Source organism: Ornithodoros turicata, chromosome 1 (assembly GCF_037126465.1).
Source record: "Ornithodoros turicata isolate Travis chromosome 1, ASM3712646v1, whole genome shotgun sequence".
NCBI lineage: Eukaryota > Metazoa > Arthropoda > Arachnida > Ixodida > Argasidae > Ornithodoros > Ornithodoros turicata.
The window spans coordinates 101,725,967-101,740,809 of NC_088201.1; positions in this window are offsets into that span (position 1 = coordinate 101,725,967).

The following is a 14,843-nucleotide window of genomic DNA, read 5'->3' on the forward strand; positions in this document are numbered from 1 at the left end:
ATTGATGTGGTGGTGATGTTGAAAGCACGACCTACTCTATACTAGAGACCTGGACAGCTGGCGATCCCCTATGGGAGAGACGGGTTACGGGTTAGTTACGTTAGTGACCGCTGCAAGCGCCACATAGCATTATTGGGGAGAGGGAATCACCCTTGCCACCGCCTTTAGTCTGCTACGCAGCGATAAACAGGCTGTTGCTAAGCACGCGCTATTATCTCACTCATACTGCTTCGTCGTTGTCAACACAGCCTACCATACATCGCCGCGGCTTCGACAAGTCACGTGGTAGCGAATAGTGCGAGCTGGCGCCAAATCCCATAGCCAAGCGGCGATCGCCAGAACTACTACCCCGGTGCTGGGTGCATTGCGGATGTCCAGGTCTCTAGTATAGTAGTAGGTCATGGTTGAAAGCAACCCAGGTCCTAGCGTTGACGTAGTGTTTAGCCAATTAAGGCCCGTTCCGACATACAGCGCTTTACTGCACTGGAAAACAGCGCTGTTTTTCCCTCCTCTCCCGGCTGCGACTCGATGGAAAACAGCGCTTGGCGAAGTTGAGCTTCGCTGAACTTTCCCATCGCTGTCTCCCAGCGATAGGCTCCCTGAACCAATGAGAACGCGGCGCCGCGTTCACGTGGCGGGGCTGCCCTTTTTTTTTTTTCTTCTTCTTCCACTTCTTGTCGCCGTGACTGCACGTAGGCCTAGTTGCACGTTGCTCTGCACGCTGAGACGATGGCATCGAATTTTCCATTTGGCCAGCTTATTGAACTTATGCGTCCCCACCGATTTCTTTACGACAAGCCGTCGCCACACTCCAAAGACACTGTGATGAAGGAGAACGGGTGGGGCGAAATTGGCCAAGCGTTGGAAGTGACAGGCAAGTTTATGTTGTTATACTATCATGAGAAGTACAGATTTGTTTCGAGGCAGAAAAGTTAGCATTTGGAATGTAAGGAATGGTTGTGCATTTCATATAGTTACAGCAGCCGACGCTGATGTTCAGCGTCGTTTGCCAGACTCGCATTCAATATTCTTGCCCCCCCCCCCCCCAGGCGCGGTTGCGGCACAAAAATTTGCCACAATGAAGACGAAGTACGCGGCCGAGAAAAAGAAATTTCTCGAGTCGAGAAGACGTGGATGCGGGGCGACAGCCGTCGTGCATCCGAAGTGGGTGTATTACCCTGTCCTTGACAGTTTCCTGGGGGACAAAGAGAGGAACTCGTAAGTACAGCACAATGTTTTCATTTGTCACCGCTGTGGATGATGCTAATGCTTCCTTACTAGGGGCGTGGTGCTGTCCAACGTGCCGACAGTGGAGTGCCACTCAGCAGCAGTCACAATGTCAGCCACGGAGGACAGCGCCGTTGAGCGTTTGGTGTACGTGCGCGCTTATTTTATTTCTGTTTACGTTATTTGCTTGCATTTGCGTTAAAACGTTATTTGCTTGCACGTGTGCAGGATAATGATACACGTAACATCTGTAAGTATTGCTCTTAACTCGTTTAGAAGTGTGTTGTACAAGGTTTGTTGCTAGTGTCCACAGGAGTGCATGACTTGCAGCTATTTTTTGGCAGTTATTGAAAGAGAAGCGGTCATTCGCAGGCGGAGGCATGGCGGGAAGACATAGTGGACTGCATCAGAGATAACATGGATTCTCTAAATGAATGGAGGATGAAGTGTACTTCACACGATGAAGTGTACTTCTTTGGAATGATGATGGTCCAAAGGATCAGGCGGCTGCCTCGGATGAAGCAGCTGCGCTTCATGATAAAAATGCAAAATGACTTGTTGGACGTAGAGACAGATGTAGACTACATGGAAGCGTTTGACAAGCCAGTAAATGTTAAACTTGCAATCTCTGGAACTTTGTTTGCGTCACTTTCCTCGGTTTACAATCCTGTCTTGCCATGGCACGGCTCCAGCATTCAGAAAATAATCTGTGTACGTTCTCCTGATCTGGGAACTCTCGCGCTTATGGTTATTCGATCCCACTGTGTGACCGATGCTGGTGAGCCCTGTTACAATATCATCTCTCTATTCACCATCCGTGACGTCACGCAGTTCATTTTTAGAGTCCGCGAGCCCTGGAGGTGCGTAGATATGTCTGCTTTCAGTGTCACTCAGAAGGAAGTTATGCATCGCGACACAGGCACCTACATATGCACTTGTATTGTGAAGTGATGCTTTGATGGCCGTCGCAGAATCCTCCACCTATTTGCAAGAATGCGGAACGCATTTTCAACAACTCTTCTTGCACTGCTGAGCCTGTAGTTGAACACTCTTTCTGCATGGTGCAGCCCTTCCACCCTTGGATATGGCCGCATCAAATAGGTCTTCAGGGGGAACGCCTCGTCTCCTACAATAACAAACGGTACCTCCGGCCCACCGTGCTCCAAGGGGCACGGCTGTGGAAGGTTCAGCTTGCGCCACTCAAAGCGACTGCCCAACACACTTCTTGAGAAAATGCCGCCATCACTCTCGCTTCCTGGTTTCCCAATGTCAACCGTGATGAAGCGATATTGAGCATCGCAGATTGCCATTAGCACCTAGAAAGTTTGACACACTTCTGAACGAACAGCCTGTGTGACGGCCTCATCATTATAAATAGGGTTTGTGGTTTTCGGCATTTATTTTCAACCCAATTCGGGGGGTGTTTATCGGCATTTATATGGGGGACTATAAATCGGATTTTTTCGGCATCTATATTCCGCCCAAAAAATAAATGCCCGAATACGGGCATCTATTTATTTCGCATGAAGGAAAGCCTATTTTGCGCGTGAAGTGACAACGAACCGAAAAGAAGTGAATCGATTCATGGCTTCATTACCAATGTCTTTTATTGCCTGTGCCAAACCAGCAAACAAGGAGACTACCTCTTGTTGTGATAGATGCAAGCGCACATCATCATGCTCGCATCTGTCATAGCGGCTCGCTCCTTGCGATTAATAACACGCAGTTTAGAGAACGCGCGCTCAACATTAGCGCTAGAAACAGGAATAGCCCATATGCTTGAGGCGCACTGCGATAACAAAGGCCAAACAACAACTTTATTTTCGACCTTGGAGAATGGGGTAACAAAGGCCATGTGCTGGAACGGGTCGTCCAAAACTGAATAGGAGATATATTTATTTATTTATTTATTTATTTATTTATTTATTTATTTTACCCTCAGGGCATACGCATTTCAGAGGGGAGTGGTGTACAGAATGGTATTGAGCATAGCACATAAATGAAAGACACTAAAGGTTGGCATTTCACACAGCAGTCAATCACTCGAATAGTGCACACATACCGCATTTTTAAACAACTGAGACGAAGAGGTAGCCGTCAGGGAGCCGGGAAGGCAGTTCCAGTCGATCGATGTGCGTGGAAAAAATGAGTCTGAAAAGCCTTTAGTAGAACATCTAGGAATTCCTACTTTTTGTTGATGGCTAGTGCGATGGGAAATATATGTGGGAGAAAGTAAAAAGTGGTTACGTAGCTGACCGTTGTGATAATATATTTTGTGAAAGAGGCATATGCGGGCAATTTTACGACGTATGGCGAGGTCGGGAAGATGGAGTGTGGATTTCATAGAAGATACACTGGACCGTTGATGATAGTTACCGCAGATAAAGCGAACTGCTCTCCTCTGTATGTTTTCAATAGAATCTACAAGTACGCTCAAACCTGGATCCCAAACCGAGGCTGCGTATTCAAGTTTGGGCCTAACGACAGATTTATAGAGCGTTAGCTTGAGGTCCAGTGGTGCTTGACTAAAATTACGTCTGACGTAACCAAGAGTACGATGGGCATTATTTGTTATATAATTAATGTGAGCATGCCATGAGAGGTCACTAGTGATAAGGACCCCCAAGTACTTATAACACTGAACTTGCTCAAGTGGGACGTTCTCTAGTAGATACAGAGGATGACGTTCGAAGTTCCGAGAAATTCGCATGTGCTTGCACTTACCGATATTAAGTTCCATATGCCATGTCTTGCACCATGTTATTATGTTATCTAGATCTGATTGTAATAGGGTAATATCTGAGATGTGAGAAACTTTCCTGTAAACGACACAGTCGTCTGCGAATAAGCGAACAGATGAAGACAGTACAGATTGCGGCATGTCGTTAATATAGATTAGGAAGAGAAGGGGACCGAGGACTGAACCTTGTGGCACACCGGATAGTACAGATGTTAAGCTAGAATTCGTGTCGTTAACTGTGACATATTGGCTGCGGTCAAGCAAAAAAGAATGAATCCAAGATAGGACGTATGTGTCAATATTGAGTGTACTTAGTTTATGAAGTAGTAATCTGTGAGAAACCTTGTCGAATGCTTTAGAGAAATCAAGAAAAATACAGTCAGTCTGGAATCCACTGTCAAGGTTCGAACTCAAGTCGTGTAAAAAACATACGAGCTGAGTTTCACAGGAAAATGATTTACGAAACCCATGTTGGCTGTCATGAAAAAAAGAGTTAGAATCAAGAAACTGAAATAAATGTGTACATATGATATGCTCCATAACCTTGCAAGGAATGCTAGTTAATGAGATGGGACGGTAGTTAAGTGGAGAGCTTTTATCACCGTGCTTATGAAGGGGAACTACCTTCCCAACTTTCCAGTCGTTAGGCAACAATCCTTGTTCAAGAGACTGCTTGAAAATCATTGACAGAATAAGCGATGAATAACATGACGTATTCTTTAAAAATTTAGATGTTATGAAGTCAGTACCACAACTGGATGAGATCTTCAGAGAGTCAATAATACTTTCAACACCACGACAGTCAAATACAATTGGGTCCATAGGAATGTAATTGGTAGGTAGCAGGGGGGGATAAGAAAATACAGTGGAGCTAGAGAAGGAGCTTACAAAAGCATTATTGAATGCCTCAGCACACTGAGAATTAGTTAAGTCATCACCGGATGAGTTACGCAGAGCAATGAAAGAGTCCCGATTTTTGTCTTTATTGATAAGATTCCAAAATTGACGTGGATTAGTCCTAAGCATGTGGGGAAGAGACAAGCTGTAAAAACGGGATTTAACTTCTTCCGCAGCCTTCTTATATTCTGAGGCAGCCGCATGGTATCTATCCCACTTGAGGACGTCCTGAGTAAATTTTGCGGCGCGGAAAAGTCGCTTCTTTTTACTGCAAAGCCTTCGGAGCGCTGTATTGTACCAAGGGGAGCGTGACTGACAGGACAGTCTCACGCGAGGTATGTACCTCTCGACGAGTACAGCAACTTTGTTTTTAAAAAGTGTCCAATTACATTCCACAGAACGAGAGTAAAAGTCGTGCACAAAGGTGTCCAAAAAAGATATATGCACCTGATGATATATCCACCTGAAAATCCACCAAAAAAATGATATATCCACCTGAGGGGAAGGGCATACAGCATATTCGAAATACTCGCGCTTTATATCATCCATACGAGATTCATCTCGTAGAACAAATAAGAATAAGTCCTCATACAGTGAAGTGCCTTGAAGTGCCTCAGGAACGGAAACAGGGGTCACTCCAAGTAGTAACTGGAGGGGAGTAGATAGAGGAATAGAAAAAGCACAAAAATTAACTAGAAGGCTAGGGCAGGGGATGAGCGATCGGCTTTTGAAACTGTTTGGGAGCTCCGTACACTCGTGATCTCTTTCTAACCCGACAACAACATACCATAAAGGTTCTGAATAGTAAATTCACTAAAGGTAGGTGTGCCACTAAGTACGTGTGCTGCCAAAAGGCGGTCACCGACCGCACAAACACACACCGACCGACACACACAAACGCAAACCGAAACAAGAGCACAGCCCGAAGATAATGCCACGCTTGAGAAATAGTCGACAAAGGGAGATTCCAAGGGGATTTCTCCTTGCCGTTCCAGGAATGGCAGCTGTCAGGATACGAGAAATTCGGATTTTTTCGGAATATTCCGAATCTGAAAAAAATCATTCGGGGGGTGTTTTCCGGCATTTTTCGGAAAATGCCGAAAACCACGAACCCTAATTATAAACTAGCAGAAAAGCAAGACTACGATGACTTACCACGCTGAAGGAGCCCTTATAATTGTGGTTGGTGGAGCCAGAGTTGTCGGGGCATTCTGTCACGACATGTTTACCACCTATTGCCACAACACAATTGGGGAAGTGCCAAAGAACATTGAAGTCTTGTGCAATTCTCCTCCATTCTTCAGGGGTAGATGGAAATCTGGCATATATTGGGTGCAGTCTGTTCCATAGTGCAAGACAAGTGGTTGAAACAATTGTGCATACGGTCGACCTGCCCACCCTAAAGCCATAGGAAGTACTTCTTTGGTTGTCGCCGCTGACCAGAAACCTGTAAAACACACGCATCCGCAACATTCCGGATTCGTAAAGGTTGCATTCGGGAATAGGACTCAATTAACTATCAGAGTCGACTCGTGGTGAGCAACAATACCCATCGCCGTCATCCTACAATTTGACATACGGACCGCTCAGGTCTTATTTCTGAACGCACCGGGAGTATTATCATTACGTTGGTATTATAAAATGGATTTTTAGTATTAGTTCCCGGCCCTACTATGCTCAGTCAATTTACTATCGAGCTTACCTAATCGTCAACGCAAGGCGTGTTTCGGCTGGAATCGCCTTTCGTCATCGAGTGTCTCTTGCACTGATTTCGGGTCGCACGAGTTCCAGCAGCGTTGTGAATGTCGACGGGCTCATCCGCAGGAAACTGCAAATAACCCATCTCGTTACCATATAATTAATTATGTAATTATGCAAGCCAACTCAGCAATGCTACTCACTACTTGAAGTATTGCGTATCCCGGTCACGTAGCCTTGGGTTGAGATTGGCTCCGAAACCTTCTTGATCGCGGTGGCGGAATATTTCACGAACCCAGAAGCGTTGGCTCCGCCTTGACCTCTCCAACAGGAGCAGCAGGAGCAAGATGTTTATTTGAAGGTGTGCAGCGAAAACAAAGTCAACATCGCGAGGCGCCATGTTTGCCGCGGAGGGCCGGAAGTCGTAAATGCGGAAATACGTACGATCACGTGAGATCACCAACTACAGCGCTGGGACAAGCGCTGCAAGTGCAACCCCAAAGTGGAAATACAGCGCAGTTTTGCAGTGCTGTGGTGCAGCGCTGTGGAGCAAAGCGCTGTATGTCGGAACGGGCCTTTACTTGAAGGTCAAACTAAGATTCAGGGAGAAATTGGTCGGCTACAAGAATCTTACGACAAATTAGAGAGAACGATAAGCTCTGTAAATGAAAGGCTTGTAAAATGTGAAACGGCACTGTCCGGAATTCAGCCTGTATTTGAGCAAATGTCCTCACTTCAGGTTTCTGTTGATTTGCTTCAAAAGTCGTTTAGAGCACATCAAGATAAGATAACCGACTTGGAAGATAGGTCTCTGCGCTCAAACCTTATTGTTCATGGAGTACCCGATACCTTTGTAGAAACGGCAGATCAGCTGAGAAAGAAAATTGTCGAGGATGTATTTCGAGATAAACTGGGTGTTGAGTGTAATTCCGTTGCTAGAATTCATCGCTTGGGAAAACCGAAGGGTAACCGACCAGTCATACTCATTTCCAAGATTTTAGAGAAAAAGAAAGTGTAATGAAAAATGTTGCAAAACTAAAAGGTACTAAAATTTTTGTTAGAAATGATTTTTCCAAGGAACAACAACAACAACTTTATTTTCGACCTTGGAGAGTGGGGAGTTTCATCGCCACAGGCGATACTCTACCGTTATTCTGAAGGGGCTCGTTATTTTCCAAGGAAACGCTTCGTAAAAGAATGTGTTTGTGGGAAAGTACCCAAGAGGAAAGGAATCGCGGGGACAACGTAAAGCTAGTTCGTGATAAGTTATACATTAATGGTACGTTGTATGTTTGGGATGACGATAGGAATGCACGTGATATTGTACACACGGGGTCACTAGGTGCGAAGTGACAAAGTGAATGCGAAAAAGAATTCAGATTTGTATGTTTAAATGTTCAGAGTGTTGTAAATAAATGTGATAAACTTGAGCATGTTTTGCTAAGTTATGATCCACATGTCATGATAATTACTGAAACATGGCTAAGCTCCGCTCACCCTGATGGCGTTATCCTCCCCCCGTCTTACAAAGTATATAGAAGGGACTGTTCAAGTAAGGGAGGCGGTGTCGCCGTACTTGCAAACCATAATGTCGAGGTACTTGCTTTCAATCAGATCGAACAACATGAAAGTCTATGCTGAAAAAATAACTTCGGCGGGAATACAGTAATAGTGATCGGTGTGTAGCGCGCTCCTAGAGCGGTGCCGGATTTTATACATCAATTGCATGACTATGTTGATCGTTATCGGAACCATAAGCTCATAATTGCAGGGGATTTTAATCTCGGGGACATTGACTGGAATACCCTCAGGTGTGGCGGGAGTGATGCTGTGAGCTCAGAGGTACTGTTAGATATGATGATAGCCTATGACCTAATTCAAATAGTGCACGAACCCACCAAAATAACAAACGTATCTGCGTCTTTGTTAGATCTTGTAGTTGTCAGCAGTGGTATAAGGAGGGCTACTGTTTCAGTTGGTGAGGGCATATCAGACATAGGTTGGTGTATTTTGTTGTCATGTTAACTGGAGTAAGGAACAATGGGCCTTCAAAAATCATCACTGTTAAAAATTATAATGCTTCCAATGACGTACAGGTAGTGGAATACCTGAACCGGGCTTTGGATACGTTTACAGACAGCGACGTTAATGTACTTTGGAATAAATTTAAGAATCACTGCAAACACTGCTTAGATACCTTTATTCCAAACAAAAGGAAGCCTACTCAGAGGAATAATCCTTGGGTTACTAGAGAAATAATACACATTAAACGTAACATTAAAAGGTTACGAAGACAGTCAAATTTAGACAAGGAAAAGATAACACAACTGAAACTGTCCCTACAGGGAAAGTTACGACAAACTAAGGAATATTATTTCTCACACTCATTACCCCGCTTTGCGACGGAGAACCCGCACAAATGTTGGCAGTATCTTTCTGAACATAAAAAGTGTGTCGAGCAGATTCAGAATAATGGTTCTGTTATATCAGACAATGAAGAGGTGGCGGATCTGTTTAATGCATATTTTCAAAGTGTATTCACTGAAAGTGATACTGGTTGCGTGACAGTTTTGAATAACGAAGGCCCTCATCTCCGCATAGATGTGTCCTATTCTGGTGTTCTATCCATGCGGTTGGATGCTGTAGATGTGAAAAGGTCTGTTGGTCCTGATGGTGTTCCAAATATGTTTCTCCGGAGATATGCCGAAACGATAGGAAAAAGTTTAGTGCAAATATTGCAATGTTCGCTTGAGCAGTGCAGTATTCCTGAAGATTGGCGGATCGCTCGTATCGTGCCAGTGTTTAAGAAGGGTGACAAACATAATATTTTAACTATCGGCCTATTTCGTTAACATCTCTTTCATGCAAGCTTTTGGAACACGTGATAGCAAATCCGCTAACTGCATTTTTAAGAGAACACAGCATTCTGTCAGATTGCCAACACGGATTCCGCCGGGTTATTCCACTGTCACTCAACTCGTAACTACATTTCATTAATTTTTAAAAACTTTAGATAAGGGTGGCCAGAAGGATGTAATTTTTCTTGACTACTCCAAAGCATTTGATAAGGTCCCACATAATAAATTAATTTCTAAATTGTCTGCTATAGGGGTACCATCCAACGTCATTAGGTGGATCCAAAGATATTTATCCAGTCGTAGGCAGTTTATGGACATAAGTGGAACACTATCGGGCCTTCTAGAAGTCAAATCGGGTGTTCCCCAAGGGTCAGTCTTGTGCCCATTATTGTTCTTACTGTACATTAATGATCTACCGGATTGTGTGGGTCCCCAGGTTTCAATCCGAATGTTTGCGGATGATTGTATATTGTTTCTTCCTGTGCCATGCATTGAGGATCAGGAGCACTTAAATATTAGTTTACATAGGGTGTCAGAGTGGTGTTCCCAGTGGGACATGGTTGTTAATCTTGAAAAGACCGTTTTTATCAGCATAACGAAAAGAAAGAATCCTTTCGTGTTCACATATAACATATGAGATATGTGATACTGCCATAACAAAAGTAAGTCAATAAAAGTATCTCGGCGTAACCATTACATATAAATTATCCTGGTCCAAACATATCGCAAATATATGCACAGTGGCCCGTAGGAAGCTGGGATTATAGCGAAGAAAGCTTCACTGTACTAGCAAGGACCTTAAGATCGCAGCTTATAAATCTATTGTTCGACCATCGGTTGAATACGCTGCCGTGGTATGGGATCCTAATACTCAGAAAGACATAGGTGAAGATTCAGCGCCTTGCAGCGAGATTCATTTTTAATACGTACAACAGGCGTAGCTCGCCAACACAAATGCTTCGCGATGTCGGTTTAGAATCTCTAGATCATAGAAGGAAATGCGCGCGGTTAAAATTCCTCTATATGTTGTATACCCGTAGACCAGGACTCAACCCTGTCCAGTATGTATCCAGCATACAGTCTAGAAGTACCCGACACTGTCAGGAATACAGTTTAATGCCAATATAGGCTCGTACAAGTAGATTTAAAAATTCATTTTTTGTCCGCACTATAGAAGATTGGAATAATATCCCTCAGGTTGCATTTACATGACTAGAAAATTTTCTTTCCTGTCTCGATCGTATGTAGCACTTGTTTTGTCAAACACTTGTGATCTCGTGAAGTGCAAAACGCTGCTATTCTATTTTTGCATTATGTGATAACTTCAGAATTGCTTGTTGTGATAGATACTCGTTTGGATTCCCTTCTGTGTAGTGTCAGAGACCACTCCTGCTCGGTCTCCAACGGAGTCTGCAGTATTTCATAAATAAAACTTAAATAAATAAAAAGAAAACAGAGCAAATATGAAGACAAGTTCCGACAAGCTGTTTCGGACGTTAGGAAATCTCGTTGTCAACCTCTGCTGAGACTGCTTGCCGCAGTCAAGCACCTACGTAGAACGGATATTTTCTGAGGTCAATCTAAAAAAAAACGAAAGAGCGAAACACGCTTTGGACAGAAACTATCACTGGACTGCTGCACACCAAGCGACTGATAGGAGACAAGACCTGCTAGAACTTCACTGTGAATGCTGACTTATAGAAGCTATGAATGCAACCGTATATGTATCTTATCTATCTCTCTTATTCTGTCGCGCATATATAGTGACAGACCGTGTTTATCATGTGGCCCACTAGTCAAGCCGCGGAGGAGCGTTTCGGCCCTTTCTTTGACAATAAAGTTGTTTTTAGTACACATGCTGAATTCTACTGAATTTTTGCCGACCTCCTGAATTTCCGCCTAACTGAGGTGGCAACACTTGCGCTGTGTCGTCTTTGTTCCAGCGACTAGGATAAGACGGTAGCCAACTGTACGACAGTCCACCCTGAATCAGGTCTACCTTGAACTTTGCACCGTCGTTGTCGCCCATCTCGAAGGGCAGTTCTTGGAAATGGTCAAGGCGTCAGAAATGACAGCACATGCGGGACTTCGAAGCAGTATGTGGTTTTCCCCAGGGTGTGCGCGCCCTCGACGGATGCCACTTGCTAGTGTCACCTCTAGATCATGCTGTTGATTAGTATAACTACAAGGTCTGGTGAGTCCCCATTTCCACTGTTCCTCTGACAATTTACACCTTTTCGTAGGGCCATCAGCATGTCAATTCACAACTGGGGCGTGCATTCGTGTAATAATGAGAAAAAGAAGGTTAAAATGAAAGAAGGGAAAGTGTATGGAGGGGAAGAGTAACATCTCAGTCCCTGTTCCACAAAAGGTATTACGGGGAGGAGATATTTAAAGAAATGAAGGGAGTTAGAGTTAGGTGCCATCTGCGAGTCCACAGCAAGGGAACGGAAAAGGCAAGCAGATTTATTTTAACCTCTTGTGTCTTACAAGAAGAAATTAAAAAAAAGGAAAATGACATTCTGTGCTAATAATACAATTTTATCTAATGTTAATTACATATGACTACAGTTTTTTTTTTCTCTGTTGTTGTTCCTTTTCTTGCTATTCAATTGAGCCACATAGCCCTCTTTTTCCGATTTTTATTTATTTATTTATTTATTAATAATACCTCAAGGGCCCTTGTGCGCATTACATGAGGGTACATAGTTGGCATACGGAAAAAATGAAGTGATGCACAGCAAACATCAGGAGAACATAAATGTACGTAGATGATTTCGAAATGTGTCTGCATTATCGATGACGGCCAAGGCTTTGGGAAGGTCATTCCAATCTTTGCTGCTGCGGGGGAAGAAAGATTCCAGGAAGTATGACGTGTGGGCGACATACAGCTGTACTTTCATGGGGTGATCGCGACGCCGAGAGATGTGTGAAGCAGGTGAGATGTATGTGCTGATCAATGGTGATGGCGATTCTTCATCTTTCTTTCATATGTTCTTTTTAGTCCAGCATGGTACTCCTGTTCCTATTAAATCTTTTTATTTCCTTTTTTTCCATTCCATACATCCGTTTTGTCAGCTGGTTTGGTGACTTTGTGTTGCTGCTCGCTAAACGTTGAAACACTCAAATTGATTGTGATATTTCTGCCTCGGTGATTTCCGCTGGACTTACGTCCCCTGGCGGTTTGGGATGTGTTGTGCTTCAGGCTTGTTTTTGGACCTTTGCGGTTAGCCCTTTGGATTCTTTCTTTCACCGGTTTCCTGGCTTTCCAGCGAAGGCAGATTGTCCTCGCCCCCGATCTTCCCCCAAGGTCCGAGCGGTTAGGGCCGCAGAGTCGAGAGTTACTTATATTCCTCACAGAGATATATCATCATATCTAGCACTGACATCATTTGTTGATTGTTTAAAATGCTTGGAAAGCATTCCATGGTTATAGATTTTTTTCAGTACGCCTTGTAGTTTGTCTCTGTATATTTTTGTCTCAGAGCATTTTTTAAGGTAGTGTGTGACATCACCGGTACCTTAATTACATTCGCATTGTCCTTCATTTATGTGTTTGAACTTTGCCGGATATCCAGGGAAACTGCCATGGTTTGTTAGTATTTGACATTGAGAATGATTCATTACATTAGCTTTTTTCCCCTTATATTTGGTATCCATATTTTTATATTGTTGTTGCATTAATTTTCCCATCTTTCATGCCATTCTTTCGTAGTTCCATGTTCTACTAAGCTCTTTATGTAAGATTTTGAAATTTTTACATCTACATAATTATTACAATTTCGAGCTTTATTTCCAATGTCGTCTGCTATGTCGTTGCCTAGTATATTTGTGTGAGTGTGTATAAAGTTAATTTCGATGCTTTTTTCTTTTCTAATTTTTGCTATTTCACTTTTTAATTCTTAGATTCTGGGGTTATGGTGACTGGGGTTTCCCAGAGCCATCAGGGTGGACAGACTATCAGAGTATAAAGTATATTCATTATGTGGATTATTTTTAATATATCGTATGCCTTCTCTTATGGCCGTTAATTCTGCATGAAATATAGTTGAGTAACTTGGAAGTTGTGGGATTTGCTCCTGCAAGTAGATTCCCCACCGGGGTGTGGTCTAAGTAAACTGTACGTTCCCTATCGCCAACCAAGAATGACTCTGACACAGGTTTGGAATAACTTACGTTGCTGACTTTATTGCTGCACCGTCTGTTCTCTTCCAAGTCCCCACGAGTGACCTCTTCCTCCCCAGGGTCCCCTCCCGCGACACCTTCCACTGACCTACTTCGATGCGCCTATATCGTCCCACGCGACCAAACTGGCCAGGGCAAAATCCCTATGTCGAGGGATCGCCTGCGGGGTTGAGGTCACGGGACTATTCCCCACGTGTCCCCCGAACTGGGTCACCACAAAGTTTACACACAAAGTCACACCACTGGGGGGGCTTTCCGTCTTTCCGTAAATAACTTTTTCCGTTTGTTTCAAATTTATTTTTATTAATTCACTAGAATGTTTTTCCCATTTATCGTAGGGGTATCCGATGTCTTCACTTTTTATAGTTATTTTATTTATTGTGCTACTCATCTTTTGTTGCCATAGTTGATGCATTATACATTCCTTTCTTATTTGTAGGTCAGTGGGCATTACGTTTGCAAATACAGGAAGGGTTACGTTAGGTACTGTTTTATATGCCTGGTTGTTTTTAGTAAACGAATTTTAATTTTCTAATCGTATGTGAATTACCTTCTGGTTTCAACTATTGTGGCGCTCCATACACAGTCATACGTTCTCTACATCTTGGGTATAATTCTATAAGAATTTCCTCCCTTGTATTTTTTATTTTGTTAGTGAAGCTTGACAATATTAGCGTTAGTGCTTCTACTTTTGTTTTTATTTTGTCTAGATATTCTAAAAAATTTACATTTCCATCTATTGTTACACACATCCTAATATCTTTATTTTCGGACACATTTTTACATTTTTATAATTGGAGGCCTATTTCTGTACTTTGTTCCTGTTGTTATTATCATAGCTTGTGTCTTGTTTAAGTTAAAGTTCATACCTATATTTTTACTCCATTCTGACAGTATCTCCAAAGCTCTATTTCCTAATTCTTCAAATTGCCTTCTAGAAATACAGTTGGTTTTCCCCTTCTTGGGAAAACGTTGGTTCCTTTTCTTGCGTCCGACACCTTGCAAAGAACTTGAGCGACGAAGCGGTGACTATGTACATTTATTTACATAGGACCAGGACGGTCCTTCATACAAGATGATTTTCCCGTGGGTCAGACATTAATTAAATTCCAACAAAAACACCACGTCTTTTTAAAGGACAAAATATTAGGGTCCATCCCAAAACTTGTACCACCAATCAGCGGTAATCACACTCTCTCCAGAACGACTGATTTGCAGTCGTTAATTAGTACAACAAA